We start from the raw sequence: 15,436 nt of genomic DNA, 5'->3' as shown, positions 1-15,436 counted from the left end.
TAAGAGCAATGGGCCCGCTACGCGCATACAGCTTCCTGGCAAGGGCCATTTGGTCTTGGCTGACTGGATGCCCCTTGTGCGTACACGCGGGACCCCCTGCCCATCCCCCTTATTGCATTCATGCTCCCTGAGGTGTGTGTTTCCCCTGCCACGTCATTGACTTCATGAAGCAGGGCTGGGTCTGTCTTGTCCACTGTGGTATCTCTCGTAACCAGTCATGTGTGTGGTTCACTGTAAGTGCTCAACAAAATATTTATACTATGAATGAATGAATGAGTCATGGCGGTAAAGAACGGGATGTTCAAAGACTCGCAAGTCCCTCAGCACCTGGATTCTCTTATATTGCTTCTATACTCTTTTAGTATTATCTAATGTGTAGACTTTGAATATGGCTAGTATCCAATAAAGACTTTAATTAATTAATTTAAATGACTTTTTTTAATGAGAGAGAACGTGAGCAGGGGAAGGGCAGAGAGAGAGAGAGAGAGAGAGACAGAATCTGAAGCAGGCTCCAGGCTCTGAGCTGTCAGCACAGAGCCCGATGTGGGGCTCGAACCCACAAATTGTGAGATCGTGATCTGAACTGAAGTTGGGCGCTTAGCCAACTGAGCCACTTAGTCGCCCCTGATAAATACTTTTAATTAATTACGATCCATTGACTGATAGTAGCCTGGGAAAATTACACCCATGGCCTAGGCCTTATCCTGGCCCCCTTGCCTCCTTCTCCGATAATGGCGTCTATATAGCAAATCATTCACTGTGGGCTGAACCCTTGAGGCGAATAATGTATTCTTTACAACATGAGAAACTGCCACTGCCTTTTATTTTAACTTTCAAAATAAAACTTAGAGGAATGATGAACTATTCTACAATTGTGCACAATATCAACACAGTGAGTAAACAGTAAGTTAAAAATACCCTCCTTGAATATGTCCTGTTCCTTCCAAACAGCTATGTTGAATGGTGAATAACTTAATGAAGGAAACATATTATTTATTAATCAGCAACATTCAAAGACTATAGATTTGATAATATAACAGTATGGAAAAGTGTGATCTTAAGGTAGAGGTAGTGAAAGAATCCTTCGTGTTAAGCTCTGGGTCTTGTCTTTCCTTTTTATAAATCCCTAGACAAGTGACTTATTCTCTCTGAGCATTTCCTCATCTGGAAAATGAAAACAGTAATGCCTGGCCTGCTTACCACACCAAGCTGTGGTGAAGATGAGATGAAATCATGGGAGTTAGGATATTTTGTGAAACACAATGTGCCGTACAAATACAAAGAAATATTATTATTAACGGGAGCAATATACTTATGAAAGTAGAGATAGGAAACAGTAACCCTACAGGATACAAAAGTGCTAGATTTCTAGGAATGTGCAGGTGGCAGTGAAATCTACCCTCCACAACCCTCACCCCTTGACCTAGAACCCTAAGAGCAGTGAAAAGGAAGAGCCTTCTGGAAGTTAAACTGGCCAAATCTCTCTGATGGATATGCTTGGCCATCTGCACTTGTAAACCAAAACAATGTGAGTATTTGACTGATGGGTTTGGCAACACTCAAACTCTCATCAAGATGGTCTTGAGGGGCGCCTGGTCTTGGTTAAGGGTCTGACTTCGGCTCGGGTCACCATCTCACGGTTTGTGAGTTCGAGCCTCGCGTTGGGCTCTGTGCTGACGGCTTGGACCCTGGAGCCTGTTTCAGATTCTGTGTCTCCCTCTCTCTCTCTGCCCCTCCCAGGCTCATGAGATGTCTCTCTCTGTCTCAAAAATAAGTAAACATTAAAAAAATAAAAAATAAAAGATGGTCTTGACGTAACCTCAGGAAGATAGGCCCGAGTGTGATTGCAAATTGGGAAGGAAGAACTTACTGGTTTATTATTCACTTTGTCATACCAACGGTGGTCTATAGGGGATTCCCAACACAATCACCTGGGGATCGTGCATGTGTGGGTGTGGTTGCTAGAATGTGCATTCTGGGGTCCATACCCCAGGAACCGTGAAACAGAATCACTGGCAATGAGGTCAGAGAACCTGTACTTTTAATACATACCCCCAGGTTCCAGAACAACTACTTTTTAAAGGCTGTTTGATAACAATCCACTCAGGGGCATCTCTTCGTCTTAAGGCAAAAGCAACTCTGGAAAGATTTCACACGAGAAAAATAAATGACTTAAGGAGAAAACGACTTGTTTATAAAGGAAAATTAAATATGTATAGGATTGACTGTATGAAGTCATGACTACGGCTTATAAATATTTGAAAAGTACAAATCCAAGTGGTGGAATCTAGATGTTTTCTTTCGGTACCAGACGGCATAAGCAGGAATAATGGAATGATATACGTAAAGAGAACCTGGGCCAGACATCAAGGAAAACATCCTGACAGTATTAAAAAAAAAAAAAAAAGTTATAGAATCATTTCACATGGTGAAGTCAATCAGAACATCAGCCCATTCAGTGGAAAAAAACAGTTGGGCGGCATTTGAAAAAAACAACCCATTGAGTGGTTAAACCTTCTCCCTCTCTCTTTAAAAGCTGTTGTTTTGCCGTCCGAAGCTTTGTTATCCTAAGTCACAGGAATCAAGATGATTCTTAATAAATGAACATGTGGCTCCTGAAAAATGTTTAGGACAGGAACTGCCCACTGGTTCTGGCTGGGGTCTAGGATAAAGGGAAGCAGAAAGTTGACAGAAAACCGAGCATTGGGATTTTGCCTTGGATCCCATCCTGGAAATGGGGTGAGCATCAAAGATACTGACATGTATTGAGAACTGACTATGTGCCAGGCCCTGTGGGTGTCCGTTTATGGAAGAGGAATTCAAGCTTAAAAGTATAAATTACCACCTGGGTGGCTCGGTCAGTTGAGCATCTGACTCTTGATTTGGGTTCAGGTCATGTTCCCAGGGTTGTGGGATCAAGCCCCGCATCAGACTCCATGCTGAGTGTGGAGCCCGCTTACGATTCTTTCTCTCTCCCTCCTGCCCCTCTCCCCTGCTCGCATGTTCTCTCTCTCCCTCCCACTCTACCCCTCCCCTGCTCACTTTCTCTGCTCTCCCTCAAAATAAAGAAATAAACTTAAATAAATACGTACGTACATGCATAATAAAAAAGGTAATAAAAAAAGTAAAATATAATAAAAAAAGTAAATTGCTAGGAAATGAAAAGCCTGGGGTTTGAACTCTCATCTGTCTGACCCAAAATAGATGCTTTTCCCCAAACAGGTCTTGGGTTCAAAGCACTGTATTCCTCACTGGTATTTCTTTCCGCACCTAAAGATTGCCGAGGTGAGCTAACAAGTTAACGACACATACAGATGATCAGACTGTCTCCAGGAGACCTTGATACTGGGAAGTTCTGTGAGAAATGACTCCATTCAGTTCATTTCAGGTCCCGCCGGTGTCCACGAAAACTCAGTGTTTCGGAGTGCTGATAAAATCAGAGTGAATGGAACACCAAGTCAAAGGGGATGCCATTTGGGCGATGTTGTAGGCCAAGAGGAGGTCTCAGAGCCAGGAACAATAATGCTGGAAATGAGTACTCCTGTTTGCCACCCCTCCTCCCTTTCTTCCTCCTCCTCCTCTTCTTCCTCCGGCCTCATCCCCATCACCCCCACCCCTACTGCCGTCAGCAGCAGCACCGCCATCATGGATTTATGAAGAAAACTGGGATATGTGTAATAAGTCTTCATCAACATTACTGGCCACCACTTCCAACGTAAAGACCCGAAGCAGTGTTCTTCACTGTCTTCACTGGAATGTTCTCCCTCTCATCCCACACGAAGTAGACCGATTATGCTGACAGAAAACCAGAACGAGAGCCATCATTCCTTCCTCCAGGCTCCGCAAAAGGACAGCCGTCTACTCAACCACCTACCAAACTGCTGCTAAGGCTTCAGAATGTCTTGAAAACGAAACCAGATAAAAGAGCAGATCGGAAGGGAACTCGGCTGTCTTCACACACCCTTGTGTGAAGACACAGAACCACTGGGGTAAAAGAAAGGAGCGCCTGGTCAGTCCAGATAGCACAGGGCCGATTTGTGTCTCCCTCCGCATCTGGGCCCGGGGACACGGTCCAAGCGGGCGCCTGAGGATCTGCCTCACACATAAACACATGACGAATATAGAGCTGCCATGAAGGCTTTAGCCCCACCGGGAGATCTCAGACTTGAGAACCTGCTGATATAAACAAGCGGAGAGGCTTGGTCTCAAGTCAGAGGCTTGTTTTTGGAAGCGGAGAGCTGACGGACAGCCATGGCTCTCCACAGTGCCCTAATTGCGCCCTTGCCGGGAGGCCTAGCGAGCCCTCTTGGGGCCCCTGGGGCTTGGAGCCAGCCCTGCTTAGGTAAGAGCTCTGCAAATGAGCCCCCTTGGGCCTGCAGACGCATAAACAGCTTTCCACAGACATTCAGACACAAAGTCTGCATTCACACGAGCAGTTCAGACACGTGAGTGCAAGAGAGGGGCTGGGCCTGAGGAGTGAGCCCAGGGCAGGGGTCCCAGGCCGCCTCCTGATTTCTCAGCCAGCCTGCAGACAGGCTAGGAAGGACAGGAGACAAGAACCAGCTCCCATAGGACTTGGGGAAGGGATGTATAATGGACATATGGGCTGGGATTGCCCCAGTAAAGACAAGTTTCGCTGACACAGTAGAAGGAGAGGAAAGGGAAAGAGACTGGAGAGAAAGAAAAGAGGGAAGCGTGAAGCTACGTAAAGAACTGAGTGAATCATCGGGTCTTTTTTTTTTTTTTTTTTAATGTTTACTATTTTTGAGAGAGAGAGAGAGAAAGAGCGAATGAGCAAGTGGGGGAGGGGCAGAGAGAGAGCGTGACGGAGAATCCAGAGCAGGATCTGTGCTGTCAGCAGAGAGTCCAATGTGGGGCTGGAGCTCATGAACCAGGAGATCGTGACCAGAGCCCAAGTCGGACGCTCAACCGACTGAACCACCCAGGCGCCCCACTCAAGTAGTTTTCAAGGTACTTACTGTTGTGAGGGGCACGGGAAGAAGGTTCTTCTTTGTCTACCCAATCCAGAATTAGACTACAAATTTAAGTGGAATTAGCAAGCAATCCCCAAATACTGGGGCATCTTGACTAATAACAAAATAAAAGAAGTTGAAGGGAAAGTCTGACTGGGAAAGCATACACTGAAAACACTTGACCATCACTGGGGCCATGTCTCTACATTTTACACAACTAACCACATTAGTAGAGGGAGAACTATCTTAAGTATGGCTGATGAGAATGTCCCCCACCTGTGGACTGGGTTGGCTTTGTGCCTTGACTTCCCATTCTGGGCATGGCTGCCATGACACTTGCTCCTATGTCTTGCCCCAAGTCTCCCTGATGCCTTCACTTCTGCAGCATCATGGTTGCCCTCAAAAGGAGGGATTCTTCCTTCTTGGTGGGACCCCTAGCAGGATCCCTGTGTTGCTAAAAGCAATACTGACTTCTAAGTGTGCTCTCCAAAAGATCTCTTTTTCAAGCATGGCCACCTTCCAGCCCATCCTTGTGTCTTCTGGTCTTACCAGTCAAGCCTGTAAGGGGAAAGGAGCGTCAGACCTTCCTGGTTCCATTAAAGAACAGAGAGGGGGTGGGGGTAAGGATGGAATGGAACATGAGAGAAACACGTAACGAATCCATAGTTATCATCCAGCATCCTGCCAGCTGCCCCAAGGAATTCTGCATTTTCTCATTCTAAAATTTTACCATCATCTGTCGCTTAATACAAAACAGGCATAGTAGTTAAAGTGAGTTCGAAAATTCAAAACCCATTCTTCTACGGACTTCACGAGAACACAGCCATGTTCCCGCAGGCAAAGGAACACCCCCCGCCCCACAATAATCGGAGACAAAAACTCTTCAGGCGAGGAGGTTACTTTGGTGGCAAACAGGGTAATCTGTTACTCTAGCAAGATCATACCTTCCCGGGATCCAGCGAGGCACATAGGACGATGCAGTGAAAAGAGCACAGCATTTGGGGTTAAGCAAGTTTGGACCCCAGGTCTTCTTCCTACAGGACATGTAACATTCGGTAAACTAGTTAAATTCCCCGAACTTCAGTTTCCGTAGCCAGAGAAAGATGGGGATGATACCTATTGCGGGGTTATCCTAAGGCTTATATAAAATAATGTATGGCACTTGGATATAGCAGGTACTCATAAATGGTGCCGCTTCTGACCTGACAGCTGTCTTCCCTTTACAGATAAGAACTGGCCCATATTGAGAGCCTACTTTGTGCTGCTCACTGGCCGCAGGCTCTGGCCACATCAGTGACAGCTACTGTGTACCCAGAACATAAAATGTGGCGGTTAGGTGCCTTACGACTTCACTGGTGATCCTTCCCATAATGGCTTTGCACGGGAATGTATCGTTACCCTCATTCTACAGATGAAGTAAACAGAGGCCCAAGTGTTCATAGAACATCCTTCTAACATTTGAGCCACTCTTTGGCTGGTCCCCCAGCCACTTTCCAGATCATGAGGATTACTTGAGGATTACTTGCTTATCTTGGATTTAGGGTTGCCAGATTTAGCAAACGAAAATAGCGGATGCCTCATTAAATGGGAATTTCAGATAAACAACAAATAAAATTTTAGCGTAGGTATGTCCCGGGCGACCTTTGGGATATACTTACACTAAAAAGAGATTCAGGCATTCCCATGAGTTGCACGTACAGCGTTCTCCTTGCTCTAGTAAGAATGACCACATTTAGACACACTGGGCTGTGTTTTTCCACATCCTGACAAATAGTGTCTACCCTACGATCTGTGCTCCTGGCACATTCTCTAACTCAGAGGCGTCAAGCACCCGCCAGGGTGGCTCTGTAATGACCGTCAATCAGAAAATGCCAAATATCATACGGCTTCACTCATATGTGGAATTCAAGAAGCAAAACAGATGAACATAGGAGAAGGGAAGAAAAAATAAAAATAAGATAAAAACAGAGACGAGGCAAACCACAAGAGACTCTTAAATACAGGGAACAAACTGAGGGTTGCTGGAAGGGACTTGGGTGGGGGGGTGGGGTATATGGGTGGTGGGCATTAAGGAGGACACTTGTTGGGATCAGCCCTTGGTGTTATACGTAAGTGATAAATCACTAAATTCTACTCCTGGAAAAAAAAAATGACCATATGTGCATTTTCACTAAAAAAAAAAGAGCCCCTCTGCATTTATTTCTGCTGAGACCTGTAAATATTTTATTTGCTGCCGCTGCTCCGTTAAAACCCCCAATTTCACCATGCTTGCACTGGCAAATGTTTGAAGTGTTCAATTTTAAAACACCTCCAGCTCACTTTTAATTAGATATTTAACTTACTTGGCCGCTAGCCAATGATTCCAGGATATTTGTTTCTGGCTTCATGAGAACAGCAAAGGGACCGCTTGTGCACAAAATAGCTCACTGGTTGTCTTTGTTTTCAGTGATGACTTTGCTCTCCAATGCCAAGGGCGTTCACTGCCCAGCAGGTTCCATCTCAGCCTCCAGTGGAAGCTGTTGTGATGCTCCCCTTCTATTTTGATGATGCCCCTAGAAACACCAAAGATGGGACAGCAGAGGACACAGCAGGCCGGGGAGTTGAGGAAATTGAGACCGAGTGTTGAAGGACTATACTTGAAAACTTGAAGATGTTGGAGCCGGTCCCTGGGTTGCCTTGGGGAAGTGGCAGTCCAGGGAGAAGGGTCAGGCTGCCCTTTGCCTATGCCCGGGGAGAAGGTATGGAGAATTTTAGCCCGGGTTGGCCCATTATGGGGCCCTCACGGTCCCAGATGCTCCCATTTACTTTCTTTTCTGCAGGAAAACAAGAGAAAGGGATTCCTGCATCCATACTCCCGCCAAACTCAGTTACATGGGGCGGACCCTTTCCACCCATGAAGCTTACATCCCCCGATCTTGGTAAATTCTCAAACCTGCAAAGACATTCCTAGAATATTACTGTGCTCTTTACACTTTCTCCCACTTCAGGGCTACCTTTCAGCTTTTCTAGACAGGTCTTTGTAGAGATCGACTAACCACTTATTTATAGGTCTTGTTCGGAGCCTGGACTTGTTCAAGGCCTGGATCTGAGTCGCTGCCACCTTGGTGTCTTCCATAATTTGATTATGGCTCCGATTTGGAGGAATGAATGGTTTTTTTTTTTTTTAATGTTTCTTTATTTTGAGAAAGGGAGAGAGAGTGCACACACACAAGCAGGGGAGGGGCAGAGAGAGAGGGAGAGAGAGAATCCCAAGCAGGTTCCCCAAAGTCAGTGCAGGGCCCTATGCGGGGCTCGAACCCAGGAACCACGAGCTCGTGACCTGAGCTGAAATCAAGAGTCAGCCTCCTAACCCACTGAGCCACCCAGGCACTCTAGAACGAATGATTTTTTTTTTTTTAAATCTCTTTGCTTCCATCATTGGCACCAGCTGTCGGCACTTGTGTGGCATTCCTTTTTCATAGAGACACGTGAGTTTTTGTCATTTCTGAGGTTCTATGGGAACAGCAGCAAATAGAGGGTAAGAGACCTGTGATGTGATGCATGTCCCTAGCAGCTGGCTCGGCTCACTCACTAACCAAGGGACCGGTGCTCGTCGACGAACTTCTGAGTAGTTCCCGTGACTCAGCTTTGTGCCTCAACACAATTAGAAATTACGACCCGGTAGAGATGTCCAGACAAACAGCTTGTATGAAGTCCAGGAAAGCCAATTCCAAGTGCCCGGAATTGCCTTGTGTAGTTCTGTATCCCTGACTTGGCTAGAACTGGCCATTTACCAAATGACCGCTTTATCACAGTCCCGTGCTGTATGGTGAAAAGGCAGGTGAGGCTATGGTTGGTAATAATTCTAACCCCAGCACCGTTGCCAAGCACCTATCCTGTGCCAGGGGCTGTCCATTAGACTCTGCCTAGCGGTTAGGGCGAAACTCCTGGGATTTGAACCCTGCCTCTGCAGCCCGCCAGCTGGATGACCTTGAGAAAGTTACTCAATGTCTCTGTGACTCCACGTCCTCGGTGCTTAAAACAGAGCCTGGCACGCAGTGGGTGCCGCGTGTCCAGGACTAAGCGTTCACAACTAGTTCAGGTATCCATCCGGGTGGGGGCTTTGGGTGGGTTGCCTCTAGAGAAAAGGCAGAGGCACCTGACAAGACGTCTCCCTTCTAGACCGTCTTAGCAGCTCTGCGTTACTTTCTGCCCTTTCTTCAAGCAGACAGCTGCTACAGGCTTAATTAGGGACCAAGATGCCAGGTTGGATCTTGAGGGGAGTCACTGATCTTCTGTAACGATAGAGAGCTGGCTGAAGTTTATTTACTCTTGTGGACAGCCAGTGGAAGCTAGGCCAGGCCAGTCGCTCAGAGGCTAACCGGTCAGGTTCCCTGGGTCCAGTTGACCCTCGATGTTTCTGAGTCCCCGAAATACAACCACTGAGGGATGGGGGGAGACACAGGCGGAGCTGGAGGGTGGCTTCTCCCTGAGGGGGGGGCCTGGAAGGAAGGTGTGAGGCGCACAGAGGTAGGAAGCAGCACAGAGGGGTCATGAGTTTTCCGCTGTGGACCTCGGCGTCCAGATTAGCCCTGATCTTAGAGTCTCTTGGGGTCTGAAGGTCCAGGATGGACCTTCAGCTGGAGGCTGCGTCGGGAGGCCCATCTCTCCAGACGTGGCCTCCACAGGGCCCAGTGCTCACCCTCTGCGTGTGCGGTGGGGACCCAGGGTTCCAACATCTCAGTACACAGGTCCCTTCGGCAACGGACCCGAAAGCTGACTGCTGACTTTTTGAAACGGGCATCAGAGGGAGCTGAGCTGTAGGGGTGGCGGTGCTGTCCTTGACTGCTAGGGGCTGGAGCGGGGACTCTGTCAGCTGAGCTGACATCCCTTAAGAAGACCAGCCGGCTGGGCTTTGGCAATTTGCCAAATCACGGGAGCCAGAAGCAGATAAAGATCCTGGGTACAAAATCAGGAATTTGAGAACTAGAGATGAGGGCAAACGCCAAGTGGGCTGGGTGTCAGGAGAGGGTTTGCTTGTCAAGGGAGGACAGTGTGGCTCGCGGACGGGTCAGCAGAGCTCTGGCCAAGAGCCTCAGGCCGGCAGTCTCCTGGGCTCAGCCACTCCGCTGTCCTGCTGCGTTCCTCCGTTCGTGTGGCCCGGCCTGAGAGGAAGAGAGGTGGCCCCCTGGGCTTTTGAGCCCAACCGTAACTATTCGAATCCTCGAGCAGGTCTGTTTCTCCAAAGTCTCCTGCACCTGAAGGAATAGGGGTTTTAGATGCCCCCCTCCCTCCCTGTGCTGTAGCTGCGATCACATTTGGCAGAGGAGCGACGATTGTCGGCCATGCTCCGGGTGCGGGGACAGTGTCTTCAGACCCTCTCTGGTCAGTGACCTGCCGAAAGCCTCCCTGCCGAGTTGGTTCCTCTTGGGTGATGGGCACAGCACCCCAAGCAACCTTGTGATGGGCTGGAGTCAGCAGGAAGAATAGAACCTGCTGGAAGGTGGGGTCCATTGACTCCCCTTTCTTCACAGCTCCCAGACTGATGGCAAGTGCCTGGGTGGAAGGAGAGGCCGCTGGCTGCCTGTTCAGACGGGCGCATCAGAGCACAGGGCCTGACTGCTCAGGACAGTTCATCTTTTTACAATGGAGCATGACCCTAACGATTTAAAAACGATAGCACTGGCCTGGAAATAGTAGAACAGTGACACAACATGGGCATCAAATTGGTCTTCTGAGTTTTTCGCACGGGAGGCAGATTTTGAAGTGAACTTACTCTGTTCCTGTCGGAGCTCACCTATATGCTTCTGTGCCAGAGGGAGAGTTTGCTGTTCCCGGCTGAACCCTGTGCTCTGCAGGCCTTCAAGGGAGCCTTGCCTTGTTAGACTCTGGCAGGGTCAGGGGTACCTGCTGGGCGGGCCCCAAGGCCATCTGCACCCCGAAACACTGCGGACTCTGGACACGGAACTGTTCTCTATTCTCTCGGGAACATGTAGGGTGACCTCCAGGGCCTGTCCTGGCATCAGGCTGTTCCTGGAAGGGATGAGGTCACAGAGGGTTGGGATTCCAAGGGCCCTGCCCCAGCTGCACCCTGCCTGCCATCGGCTCAAGTGCCCGCGCGGTGCTGATGGGAACACGCAGCTGGGAGGCATTTGTTGTGGAAACAGAGTCACAGATGGCCACACGTTCCATCCCGCTGGGCTGTTCTCCTCGCTCAATTTTCACAGGGGCGAGGGTAGAGTAGTTGGTGCTATAAATAAGCTGTCCTGAGTAGCCGCTGTCCAATTTACTGGCTTTGTGAGTGTGACACATTGGCTCAGAGGAATGGCAGGGTCTCCCTGAAGAGAATGGCTGAAGGCCTTTCCCCTCGCCCCTTGGTCGTGCAGAGGCACATCTGGTAACAGCCACCAGCCTTACCCATTCTTGTTGGCCACACTTGTTCAAAGTACTAATATCGTTTTGAAACAGCTCCCAACTCAGAGATAGATCATGAAGTCCTACAGGCTCCAGGCAGCCTTGGCTGGGGTGGGGGTGGGGGGTTGGTTCATAAGTGCTCCTGTATTCTAGATGTACCCAGGCCCCTTCCTGTCCTGCCATCATGTGACTCTGTGATGCTCCCTTTTCTTCAACTTGTCCCTACATACCGGCAATTCCGGGGCGAGCCATTGGGCCAAACTTCCAGGCAGTGGGAGGAGAGGAGGCTGGTATTGAAAGTCCCGAGCAGCTACCCCTACGGAAGAGAACTTGGAAGTATCTCACAAGATCATGTATGCACTGACCCTTCGACACAGTGATCTCACCTCTAAGATTCTATCCCAGGGGCGCCTGGGTGGCTCAGTTGGTTAAGCACCTGACCTTGGCTCAGGTCATGATCTCATGGTTTGTGAGTTTGAGCCCCACATCGGGCTCTGTGGGGACAGTGTGGAGCCGACTTGGGATTCTCTCTCTCCCTTGCTCTCTGCCCCTCCCCCACTTGTGCACGCACACACACACGCACACACACTCTCTCTCTCTCTCAAAATAAACTTTTGAAAACTAAAACTCTATCCCAAAGACATATTGTAAGGATATAACAAGATGATACTCAAGGCTGTATGTTGAATCAGTGTTTAGAGAGCAAAGGACTGAAAAGTAACCAAATGTCTATCAATAGGGAAATGATTGAATAAACTATGGTATATCCATACAGTGGAGTATTATACAGCTGTAAAAAAGGCACGAAGGAAAATTCCATATACTGCTATGCTGTTATCTCCAAGATCCAGTGTTAGATTAAGTTGGAAGAAGATGTAATGCATTTTTTTTATCTAAGAAAGGGAGGGATACAAATATTTATACATATGTGCTTCTTTTTAATTTTTAATTTTTTCTAAGAGAGAGCATGAGTGGGGGAGAGGGGCAGAGGGAGAGAGAGAATCTAAAGTAGGCTCCAGGCTCAGTGTAGAGCCTAATGTGGGGCTCAGTCCCACAACCCTGGGATCATGACCTGAGCCAAAATCAAGAGCCGAAATCAAGGACGCTCAACCGACTGGGCCATCCAGGCACCCCACATATTCTTCTTTAAATGGTCTCTATTGTGCCTCGTTCATAGGAGATGCCCAAAAAAGTGCTTGTTGAGTGTATGCGCAGAATAGAATATGCTGATGAGAAATCAGCCCCACCATGGTTTCGCCATTGATCCTAGTTCTAATGGCCTGCAGAAACACAGAGCAAGCCTTCTTCCTCTTCTGTGTACCCTCTACCCAGCCTTCAAGTATTTGAACGCAGAATATTCTCTTTTCTGGCAGTCCCCATACCAATTCCTCATGATAAGTCACTAAGACCGCCTCTCAATCCTGGTGTTTTCCTCTGAACAAGCTCCAGCTTTTCTAGAGCTGGTAAGGAAGACACAAACTAAGTAGGGACCGTTGCTTCAGCGCTGTCTCCAGAATACAAATATGTAAGGATGTTATCTGAGAAGACTAACCCTTTAATTTATGGTCACCAAAGGTCATTTCAACTTACCTATTTCTCTTATCCATCCATCCATCCATCCATCCATCTATCCATCTATCCATCCATCACTCTTTATTCATTTATTTGACACCTGTTCCTTGCCAGCCACTAGGCCAGCTCTTGGGCATACAAAAGTAAATAAGGCCAGCTCCATTTAACGTAGTATGATTGTTGGAAAACCTTTAAACATTGGAGAAGCCAAGTAAAAAAAAAAAGCTTTGAGATACTGGCACTGGTACTTTTTTCTGTGAAATCTTGGGCATGTTTTTTAACCTCTCTGAACTTCAGGTTTTTACTTACAAAATGGTGGTAGCAACAACTGCCCCAAAGGATTGTTGTAAGGATTAATGACATAATGTCTGTAAAGTGCTTATTATAACGGCTGGAACGTAGTAGTTGCTTAGTTAACATTCTTTCCCTTACGTCTGCAAGAATGTGTGTTGAGGCGGGGAGCATGGGTTAATTTTGGTGGGGGTGGGTAGGGATTTGGAAAAATCTGGAACGTGGGGGTGCCGTGTGGGGTGGAGCATTTTGGCAGCTGGAGCAGCGCGTGGGTTTTGGGCACTGACCAGGGTGAAGGCAGAGAGTGAAAGCTGCCAAGGGTGAGTTTGTGTGTTGAGGTTGTGCGGGAGGGAAGGCGGCTGAAGAGTACCTTCGCCATGTTGCTTGAGACCTGGCTGTGTTCTGTGAGCAGTAAACAAGGATTGTTTGTTTTGATGAAAATAACCAGCCATGGGTGCTCTGGGTCTCTGTGTTTGTTTGTTTGTTTTCACATCACTTCAGAACTTATTTGATCTCTGTTTGATCGAGCATGGGTGGCAGATGAAACATGAGATCTAAAATACTGTACTGTGACTAGTGAGTGGCCATGTAAGCAGGGCCCTAGATGTCCTTTCGGGGCAGGTCGCAGTTTAGGGTGGCCTCACAAGCAGGCTCTGAGGATCTGAGAGGCCACAGTGGGCCTGGGCCCGGAAGCACAACACTCCCCAGCCCCTCGTTCCGCAGGAGGACGTTCTCGGGGAAGGTCTCTGCCTTGGCCTTGCTTCCTAACCCCGCCTCCTCCCACAAAGGCTCTCAGCATCTGGACCCTCCCAGCTTTGAATCTGGGCTTGAGCTTCTCATCCCGCTCTCTCTGGGCCTGGCGTTTGGTCCAGGCCTGCCAATTCCTTTTCTGACTAAAGACTCCTCCCTGTGGAATTTCTTGGAGTAGTGATAGCAGCAGTTGGGGGGGAGGGTGGTGTGGGTGGCGGAGGAGAATGGAAGAGAAGGAAATGTAAGTGGTTTTCTCCCACTAGGAGTTGGTGGCCCATGGTGGGCGGGGGCAGGGATCGATCATGTCCAGCCTGGGCTTTGAAGATACATGGCAGGGGCCCAGACTCCGGCCCTGTCTGGGCACACAGACCAGACATCTACATTTGGCCTCTGGTTTTGCTTCCTTGGCCTCCCTTTCCTTTCTGTCCCCCTCCCCGATTTCGGCGGCTCCTGCCCTGTTTGCCTACACTGAGGGCCGAGCCCAAGCAAGCAACCAAATAAAGTTGGTGCAGTGGCCTGGATGGAGGGCTCTCCAGGGAGAAGAGAGGGCTGTCCTCCGGCAGTCTGGCTGGAGGAGTCCGCAGGATGGTGCTCACAACAAACCCCACATGGAATCTCCGGAACCTGCTGCCTAGTGGATCCCACGTGATGGAAGGATGCTTCTTTGGCCTGAAAGCAGGTTGTGGGAGCCTTTGTGTCTACACAGCCACGATGGATTCCTGCCCCCTCCAAGGGGGGAGAAAACCACTTCTCTTTCCTTCTCTTCCATTCCTCTCCCCACACTGCTATCCCCACATGAGGCGGAGGGATCTGAATTCAGCTCATCTCAAAGCAATTTGAAATGACACATGCAAGTTCAAAGTACTCTGCAGGCTGCCCTCGACGACTTCCCAGAAACCAGCACCCCTCCGAGGTCATTAACACGGGCACTGGGTGGGCCTCCCAGGCAACGTTTACATAATTCATGGACTCAAGTCTCGAGTGAAGGGAGAAACAAGAAGGGTCACGTGGCTTCACAGTGTTGAACTTGGAAAGTGGAGTTTTCATCTCCATTGACCTGTTTCCCCATCTGCCAGGTGGGGCAGGTTTTATAGCAGGACAAAAGGGTTAAATAAGATGAGGGTTAAGTATGGAGCATAGGGAGCATCTGCTTCATAAACGTGGCTGCTGAAGGGGCGCCTGGGTGGCTCAGCCGGTTAAGCATCCGACTTCAGCTCAGGTCATGATCTCGTAGTTTGTCAGTTCAAGCCCCACATTGGGCTCTGTGCTGACAGCTCAGAGCCTGGAGCCTGCTTCTGTGTCTCCCTCTCTTTCTGCCCCTAACCTACTCTCATTCTGTCTCTGTCTCTCTCAAAAATAAATACACATTTAAAAAAACTAAAAAAAAATTTTTAATATATTCATATGTTTAAAAAAATAAAAAATAAATAAAGTACAAAGTGTTGGTGGCACCTGGG

The 15,436-nt window shown here is 48.5% G+C and overlaps 1 long non-coding RNA gene across 1 annotated transcript; it reads right to left on the bottom strand.

Annotated features, from left to right (window-relative positions):
- Positions 1–3,138: 3,138 nt before the first annotated feature.
- On the bottom strand, positions 3,139–8,147 carry LOC128313963 (uncharacterized). The gene is made up of 3 exons (XR_008295180.1): positions 7,316–8,147; positions 5,918–6,007; positions 3,139–5,531 (listed from the first exon to the last, which is right to left on the bottom strand). It is a non-coding gene; the product is annotated as an uncharacterized LOC128313963 (long non-coding RNA).
- Positions 8,148–15,436: the final 7,289 nt, after the last annotated feature.

The sequence above is a fragment of the Acinonyx jubatus genome, chromosome C1, assembly GCF_027475565.1.
Source record: "Acinonyx jubatus isolate Ajub_Pintada_27869175 chromosome C1, VMU_Ajub_asm_v1.0, whole genome shotgun sequence".
Taxonomy (NCBI): Eukaryota; Metazoa; Chordata; class Mammalia; order Carnivora; family Felidae; genus Acinonyx; species Acinonyx jubatus.
The sequence above is the reverse complement of the archived record's forward strand: the minus strand, read 5'-3'. Positions and strand labels throughout refer to the sequence as shown.